Source organism: Stegodyphus dumicola, chromosome 11, assembly GCF_044657685.1.
Source record: "Stegodyphus dumicola isolate Sdum_Otavi_A_Nest chromosome 11, ASM4465768v1".
NCBI classification, from domain to species: domain Eukaryota; kingdom Metazoa; phylum Arthropoda; class Arachnida; order Araneae; family Eresidae; genus Stegodyphus; species Stegodyphus dumicola.
In genome coordinates this window covers 57248479-57258226 of record NC_140778.1, presented here as the reverse complement: position 1 = coordinate 57258226, position 9748 = coordinate 57248479, and positions in this window count along the sequence as shown.

The following is a 9748-nucleotide window of genomic DNA, read 5'->3' as shown; positions in this document are numbered from 1 at the left end:
ATCGAGTAATTTAAAATATAATACTTAGTACTATTACAAAATTTAAGAACTCCAACTTTTAATATGCTGCTTTTTATAACATAAAAAAATAACCAAAATGTAAACTTGTAATATTGAAAAATTTCTCTCTTAAGTAAAATTATTGCCGCTACATAATTTCAGCACAGACTAAATATTACAATATTTAAAAGAATACAGTGTACTGCCTGTAAAATTAATGATACTTACGTATTAACACAACCACCTTAGCTCAATTTGTATTTAACATATGAAAAGGCAAAAATTATTCATTGGGTGCAAGTTGATGGTTTTCACAACTTTTCTTAAATAGATACCAAATTATTGATATCTATCATAAGTTGGCTAACATTATCAAATTATGAAAAGAAAACATATTTTAGTAATTTGAAATATAAATTTTTATTATTAAAAAGGAAATAAAACACACTTCATCTCCAAATTCTTTCTGTAATTATTTTGCCCTATTCTCTTCCCCAAGCGGTTTGTTTTTGCTTGAAAAAAATTTAATAATTTCACAGAATTCGCATCGCACTAACTTCAGCAGCATCGGCTATCTACCAAATGCATTTCGATTTTTGTTTCTTTTAGAAATTTTTTTGGCAAAATTTTGTATTCCCGTAGAGTTTCTACCATAGTTTTTCCCATTGTTGATAAATTCCAAAGAGCATATTTTAAAATTAAGGCAAAAAAATATCACAATTTGTTCATAAAAAATGTTGAAACTTTGAAATACAACACAAAGAATGTATACGAAAACGGCGACATTGCCCTATTAAAGGATTGTTATGAGCATGGTTGCTAGAATTTGGCCCATTTTAAAAATTTGACATGTTCTACTGAGGTGGTTGCAAGTAATAAATTAATTACATTGTAATATGTGCATTTTTATTGTTAAGAATATCAAATTTTTACTTATAATAAATATCTGAATATGCTAATTATTTTTTTGCCCTCTGATGTAATTTTGATAAATTAGCCACTATTTATTTTACATCAGTAATCTTCAGACTAATTTTAAATTTAGTTTCAGTGTGAATTTCTTTTGTTCTCTGCTTTCTTATGTTTAAATTGACGTCATGTAAAGCAACATAAAAAATAAAACTATAAAAAAAATATATGAAAAGCAAACAAATGAACAGATATGAAAATTTATCAGTTCAGTTTCACAGATATTCTGTTCAGTAATACCTCTAAGTTAAGTAATAGGTGGGATTAATGAAAAGTACAACTTCACATACAGGATCTGTCAGAAAAATACATAGAGACTTTAACAGACGATATCTATATATTGGTTTCAAAGTTGAATTATCTTTATAATACCCGTATGTAGTATGATATTTCCTTAACATGTTGGTACTCTCACATACATGTAACACATGACAGCGAACCAAAATGAATTTGGAGGACTTTGAGGGATGTTGTGTAGTACAAAAAATCGGTTAGGCTAGAGGTCCTTCATCAAAAAATTATGGCAGAATGGGCAGCAGTCGCCTCAGACACATCGACTAAACATTGTTCAAATAACTGCTCAGTATTGTGTTATATGTCTAGCTGTTAACGGCTACCGCTATGACTGAGCAATCTAAGTAATAACTGCTCAGTATTGTGTTATATGTCTAGCTGTTAACGGCTACCGCTATGACTGAGCAATCTAAGTAATAACTGCTCAGTATTGTGTTATATGTCTAGCTGTTAACGGCTGCCGCTATGACTGAGCAATCTAAGTAATAACTGCTCAGTATTGTGTTATATGTCTAGCTGTTAACGGCTACCGCTATGACTGAGCAATCTAAGTAATAACTGCTCAGTATTGTGTTATATGTCTAGCTGTTAACGGCTACCGCTGTGACTGAGCAATCTAAGTAACTGTACAGGTACATATTCATGAATATTATTATTAAACCTAGCATAGCCTCTGATATGTATGATTTAATTAACTTAAGTTCAATACTATATCACAAGAATTTTCTTTTATTATTAAAGTGTGTGCATTTTTCTGATAGGCCTTTTATAAAATAGAGATGAATTTTAGTTTAATAGGACCGAGGGCCAGACTACCAGCACCCGAGCGGTAAAGTCACTGAATACTAGATATTCAGTCTAGGGTTCAAATCTTGCTGAATGCACTGGCTGCACGGGCGCTTTCATGGTTTTCCTCAAGTGTAATATGTTTAAGAGCCAGTTTTCCTTTGAAAGTCCTCCACGAAAACATCCCTCCTGTTAAGCAGATAGCACTCGAGTGCTTTGCATAATTAAATAAACCAAACCAAGCCAAGGGCAAAAAAATCACTAAACCAAGGGCACTAAATCATGCTACTTGGCCAGTCAAAGGGATAATATGTAAGAACCTAAAACAGTATTAAAATTAATACCCTGCATTTTTGTGGATGCCAATGGCCTCGTATTTAGCACACAGTTCTAATTAGCATCTATGTTCCCCAAAGCCTTTTATCATTTGAGAAAAGGATCTTTTGTCAAACTTGTGTCTATCATACATTTTTCTGGTGGATTTGAAACTGTGTAACTTCACGTTCTCTTAAGTCAGGGATGAATATTCCATAACATGTGAAGAAAACATATATTTATTTTCTCATATGTCGAACTTTTTTCAGTATTATACCCAAATATAAGACTTCATGCTATATTTAAAGTTTATATATATCAATATACCAGAGCCTGATCTTTACATTAAAAAAATTCACATCACAGGAAACTAAATTTGAGATTAGCATTACATGCATGATATTCAATTTATGTAATTTAAATTTCAGCTTCAACGTTATTCATTTCCTAGATTAAATCTTAACATGGACTATTTAGATATGTTATATCCTACACTTAGAAAACACTTCCTTCCCTGCACAAAAAGGGGGCCCACCAGTGTCGAGCGGTAGTTCGGTCTTGAGGTTAGAATCCCGCAAACAGGCTAGCTGGACGTTTTCGTGGTTTCCCCCATGTGTAACGTGTATACAAGCCAGTTTCCCTTAGAAAGTTCTCCATGAAGGCATCCCTCTGCTTAGGCAGATAGCCCATGAGGCATTGTCATAAATCACATAAACCAAATCAAACCCTGACAAAAAAGTTAGGAACAGATTATCATTTTAACACAGTAAACCTTTTCTTTGTGATCGCTTCTGAAACTGACTACTTCTCCTCAATATAAAAATTCTGGTACTAAACATCTTCTCTTTGAAATGAAAAGCTCTACACAAAATTAAAATCATGTAGAACTGCTGGTGGTCATCTTAGAGAGGGTTCACTATATTTATTAAAGGTCAAAAATTTATTCAACTATTTCTAAAAATGCAAATTAATCAACAAAATCTGATATTAAGTACTTTGTTTCTGTAAGCATAATTAATAACAACTTCCCAGTTTGATTTAGTGTGTATGATGACAATTTATTACATTAACGAATGTCATTTGCTTGACAGATATGAAGAATTTCTTTTGAGGAGCTGTTTTGCTTGAAGGGTTGGTTTGGTTTGTTTGATTATGGAAAGCATGCAATGTCTATGTGGCAGAGATGTCTTTGTGGAGGATTTTCTAAGGCGAAAAACTCTCATATCCATGTTACACATGTGGAAAAACAGTTAAGTGCTCATGCAGCCAGCCTGTCCAACCGGAATCAAACTCAGATCGAACTATCAGCGTTCCAGTCACTTTACCGCTCAGCCGCTGTTGGGCTGTGTGTGGAGGGCCATGAAGGTTAGGTTAGGTTATTTAATTACGGCAAAGCCTCGAGGGCTATCTGCCTAAGGGAAGGAATGCCTTCGTGGAGGAGTTTCTAACGGAAACTGGCTCGTATACATGTTACACATGGAGAAAACCACGAAAACACTCATGCAGCCAGCCCATTCACGGGCTTCGAACCTCGGACCGAACTACCAATTTAAAGCGACTTTACCGCTCGGCCGCTGGAGGGCTCGAGGGCCATGAAGGAGAATAATTACATGCACTGAAAACTGAATTCTAAACTAAATGTATAAAGAAGGCAATGGAAATTCATTTGTCAACACTAGTTCTTATTAAATTTGTAGGGTTTATATTTATTTTAACTAACATTTATTTTAAGTTTAAACTATCTTTCCTGTCAAGCCTTACTTTCCCCTGGAACTGCCAATGCCAGAGTATGTAAATTTTTGTAGAACGCGCAAGGATTCAAATTATCAGCGAAGTATTCTGAGTTAAATAGAAAGGAAACGAGTTCAAGATGTGCTCTTCTTACTTCACGAGCGCGGAGGTAGTTAGCCAGAAATTGAAAACCACGCGTTTCGGCCTGTGTGCTTGTCTCGGCCAATTGTTAATTGTTCAACGTGATATTCAAAGTTTGCTGAATTAGCAGCGGTATTGTAAAACGCGGTGAGGTTAGTTACGTTTAGAGAGCCTCGTAATTAGTCTCTTGTTATTATTTCTTTTCAGGTTCTTATTTTTTATTTTAACCGCCGGGTCGGCGTAGTTTGTGAGCGTCAAGAGCACGCATTTGTAATTTCTAAAGCTGAATAAAACGGGACTTAAACCCTTCGCAGGACTCTGTCTAATTTCCAGTTTCAGCTGTCACCACTTGGTTGCGTGCAGGTTGGAGGCGCGCAACTGTACAAATTAAAATACTGCATAAAATAAATTTATATTGAATGAAAATTTTCTGTTAATATATTTAAGACATGTATAAGGAGTAACAGATTAATTATTTCTAATATTATTAAGTAATTTTCTTATAAAGGATTTGTAAAAACAAACAAAAGCTTCTTTAGGGAAATTATTCTACTATTAAAAATCATATACTACTGGAATTAACTCACTTTATCCAAAATTAAATAAATGCATTTTTAAGTGATAAATCAAGTTGTGCAGAAATATTAAATTCGAATACAATCATCTTAATTATTTAAAAAAAACTGAATGTGAAGATGTGAAAAATTAAGAGAAAAAAGCTTTCTAGATTATTTGCTAGAAATCTGATATTCTGAAAAATGAATACATGCATACACACACACTCTCTCATATTTATATACATACACACGCATATTGATAAATATAATTCACATATGATTACATATTGAAAATGTATGTACGTGTGCATGCGTGTGTGTACAAATCACGCATAAAGAGAAAAATTTTTGTTTGAGAATTTATATTCCTTCTGGAACAGTAAGGAAATAATACTTTAAAGGAAAATTTAAAAAATAGTATCAGTAGAACAAATTTACATTGCAGAGTAAAAATGTTTTTCATTCAAACAACGCACTTCCTAATGCCGAATAACAAACGTCAGACATGGACCTTATAAGAGATAGACTAACCGAGTGGGCGGGGCGCGTGTCACAGACATGTCGGCAAGAAAGAGTAGGTACGATCTGGTTTACTTTAACACTGAAACCTATGACGTTTGTATCACATAACTCTTTTTAATTATTAAATGTGGTACGTTGTATAGTGATGAGATTATGAAATCTACAGTTTTTTCCAAATAGGATTTGATATATCTCATTAAAGCACTTTTTACTGCATTTCGCACATTTGTTTCACGCGTAATTCTTGTACAAACATCTTTACTTTGGTAAAACGCTAAAAACTCTAAGCACAAAATTTATGAACTTAATTTTGCGTACAAATAACGTAAACTTAAATAAGATTGATAGTACGTGATGCTTTAAAAAAAAATAAGGCAAAATCTGATAATTTTTTTTTAATTTAATGACCATTTTCAGGCAGTGGTTTTCAAAACTATAATAACATTACAAAACAATCATTTATTTGATTATATCATCATTAATTTATTAATATTAAAGTGGAATATTTATTTCAGTAATTTATAAAATTCGAGCATAAAATTTTCTGAGTGTAATGAAGGGGAAAAAAAGGTAAAATAAAATCTAGAAGTACTCAGATTTTATATTACGCTCGAAAGGAACCTTTTTATTTAACGTTTTGTGTGTTACTTATATTTATTGAATATCATGTTCTTCGCCCGTAAACCACATACATTTGAAAACACATATCTTTAGAATTTCCGCACTGGAGATAAAACTGTTATTTTCCGTACAGTGCTCGCTCTGAATTCGTTGAATTTGTTAATCAAAAATTCGTTAAAGTTTTACGAAATGTGAAATAGACTAAAACAAATTCGAAATTGACGAACATGGGCCGTCCAGATGCCCATGTTCGGTGGAGCATTACATTATTCAAAATTTGATAGCTCTAGATACTGTAGTTTTTGTCACAGTGCGAGAAAATTACATGTATTCATGCAGATTCTTTATTATTTAATTTCTTTAAATATAATACAGGGCGATAGTATTTGGTAGCAACAATTTGTAAGGAGACACGGACATTTATAGTAAAACAGCGCAAAATGCCGCTTTGAAAGTATGAGCCTTTCTAGGCTACCGCCCCTTTGGGCTAAAAAATTAAATTAACAGTGAATAAAAAAAAACTTATTCAGAACTAAAAATAAATTTCAAAAAATAATAACTAAAATACAAAAAAATTAATTATTACGGTTAAATACAATTTTAATATTAGAATTAAATGTATAAAAATTTTTAAGGAGTCAAAAGTGTTATCACAGTGATGTATTATAAAATATAATTGAAATAAAATTCCTTTGTAGAAATTGTGCTATAATACTCGTCTATAATTTTAAAAAAGCAGCACAATTTAGAATTTTAAAAAAAACTTTCAAAAATTCGTTTTTAAATATTTTAGTATTTTTTACTTTTTTACACCAATAAAAAGCAGAAAAATTGCGAGAGAAAACTGCTTGTTTAAAATTTTCTATTAGTTCAGATTTAAAATATTATTTTATAAAAGAAGTAGTTACATATTTCCTTACAGAATAGGAAAAGCTAAAAAAATATCTAACCCTGAAAGCATAGCTTTATAATTATTTGGAACGTTAATTATGCTTGATAAATATGCTAAATTTTTAAAAATCAATCTCAATTTCAAAAATAAAAATATGTAGAAATTCTAATTTGTGAAATGAGGCGCTACAACCAGCTTTTTCTTGACAATTCTACACGCTGCAATAGGCAACCAATGTTAAATTTCTGCAAGTCGTCCCTACTCCTCCGGGTGTGATCAAGATAACAGCCGGGAACGCCTTAGACGAGGGAGAAAACCCATTTGGGTTAGTCTATTTCTTATAAGGTCCATGACGTCAGAAATGTGATATCACTCATGTGGGCGGAGTTAATAGTAACCCTTATCAGGATTGTCATTGGCCAAACTCAAGCCGTTGTCCTAGCAGTGTACATTTTGCTTATATGCTTCCGGTATCAGGGTCTCAGATATGACAGACAGACAGAGAAAGTAGATAGATGTCTTGTGTTGCACCCGCTAAGTCTTTCTGTACCGACGGGCGAAAAATCAAGCATAGGTGCGAAGGAAAGTTATATAGAAGGGGGCACTTTCGAGATTTAGAGGATAGTAAAAAGGAACTTCGTTTTGTTTTATACGAGTTGAAAAGGCCCGAAAGAAAAGTTGGGACAAAATAAATTAAAAAATAAATGGCCCATAGCGATATCGAGAAGAAAGAAATATTCGCACTAAATGGATTTAAGTTCATACAACATTATATATATATATATATATATATATATATATATATATATATATATAAGGGACTCTAGAGGAAAAGGAAGAGAAGAAAAACCTAATTAATTAATGCGTACATGAGTATGATGATGGTGGAACTATGTGATGAGTGGAGGTAAAAATTTAGAAATATAATATGATTTTAAGATTCTTGTGTCCACAGTCAGTGAATATTAATATTAAAAGAAGCACTAAATATTTAACATATATAAAATTCCCACAATTTACAGTAAGAGGGAGGGGAAAAAAACAGGTGAGAACAGAAGTATATTATGCAGTGCTCGAGCATGTCGACTTGTGAAATTTTATAAGTAGTTTAATTTGCACATTTTATTCTTTCATATATACTGTACAATAGAATATACGGTTGAACCCATCAGGTTGTACGTAGAGGAAAAAGAAGAATTTAAAAATAAATAAATAAATATTTTTTTCCTATATAAATAAATAAATACAACATATATTCATGGTAAGGAGAACTTAACTACATAGAATAGTTATATCAAGTTGCGCATAGAAATTATATTATCACATTACTTCAGTAGGATTAAGGAATTACACGTGTGATAGAAATGCAAAAGAGGAAAAAATTTAATAAAAAGGGAAGAAAAATCTAGACTAATTTTATTCATAAATATAAAATGAAAAGGTAATTATTGAAAAAAAATTGGGGGGGGGGGTAAAAAGGAAAGTTCTTATAGTTTTGAAGGAGTGTCTCAAACCAATTTCCTTGTTTTGGTTCTTCTTATGTCGCTTGGCGTCCCGATTTCGATGTCCTGATCGGCTCCCGAGAACTTGACGATGCCAAAGAACTTTGTCTTTCAATTCACTGGAATCTAGATATCAGTCTAGAATGGTTAATGCATGGATTTTCAGAAATTTTTGGGACAGAGTCAAAATCCAAATGGATGAAAGGAATGGACGGAGGATTTTGTTTAGTAGGGAAAGGGGGAGATAGAGGGGCCCCTTTCGAGGCATTAGAGAGAAGAGAAGTATAAGATGTAAATTATTATAATAGAGGGGAGAGCAACCGGGAAAGCTAGAAATATCTATAGAGTAAAAGGAAAGCGAAGGAAGGCAAGGTCAGGAAAATTCAGAGAATGTAGCATTCATCCATATATTCGTGCATACTTACCCATGTAAGGTGATTGATGAGATTTCTAAGAGTAAGGAAAGGTATATGTGAAAGAATGTAAAGATAAGTGCGTCTTGAGGAGGAATATTTTGAGAGCAGGATTTACAGATGGAGGTAATATGGAAGTAGAATGAAGGAGCAGAAGAACCGGAGATGAAGATGTGCATGACCAATTTCAGAATAGGAAGGTAGATCAGGTGATGAGTTGACGCGGTGAAGTGAAGATTTAATTTAGAATAGGAAGAGAGACATAAGTTTGAGTACTTACTTGTTTCAGAGGTTTCTCGGTACTGGTTGTAGGGTGTTGGAGGTAGCGAGGAGAAGAGTTTCTCGGTTGAAGAACGTTTGTCGAATGGTAGTTTTGTCTTTTACAGAAGGAAGTGCTTTGGACTCTCGGTCTTGTAGAAATGCAAAGTAGGAGGAGAAAGGGAAGATGAAAGTTGGGTATAGTGGGCAGATGTTAATGAAGGAGAAAAGCCATCAGGCATGTAGAGCTTCAGAAGATGCTGGTGAAGAGGTAGTGGTTTAGGGAGACAGAGGGCTTGAGGTAGAAGGGACAAAGAGGTGATTTAAAGCATATTTATGAAATTGCAGTCTTTAACGAAGTCTCCTAGGAGTTTGAGAATGGTAGAGGAAGTGGAGTAGAGTGCAGCAAGGATAGAGGGGGATTCAGAAAGTGCAAGAAGATGAGTCTGAAGAGTGTTCCTGGGCACGGAGTAGAGAGAGCAATAAAGTAGGTGTTCGAGGGTGTCAGGATCCTTACAGAATAGGCAAAGGGGGGGTCAATTTTATTAAATTTAAATAGTAATTCACGGGTGAGGATAGCGCCTGTTCTTAGACGGCGCAGGCAGATGTCAACGTTTTTGGGGGGATGAGAAAGTAGCTTATTGGACAGAGTGATTGAAGAGAGGGGGCGCCAAGGTTATTCAGAATGATCTTGTAGGTAGGAGGTGAAGTCAGTATTGAGAGAGAGGATAAGAGATTTTTTTTGTT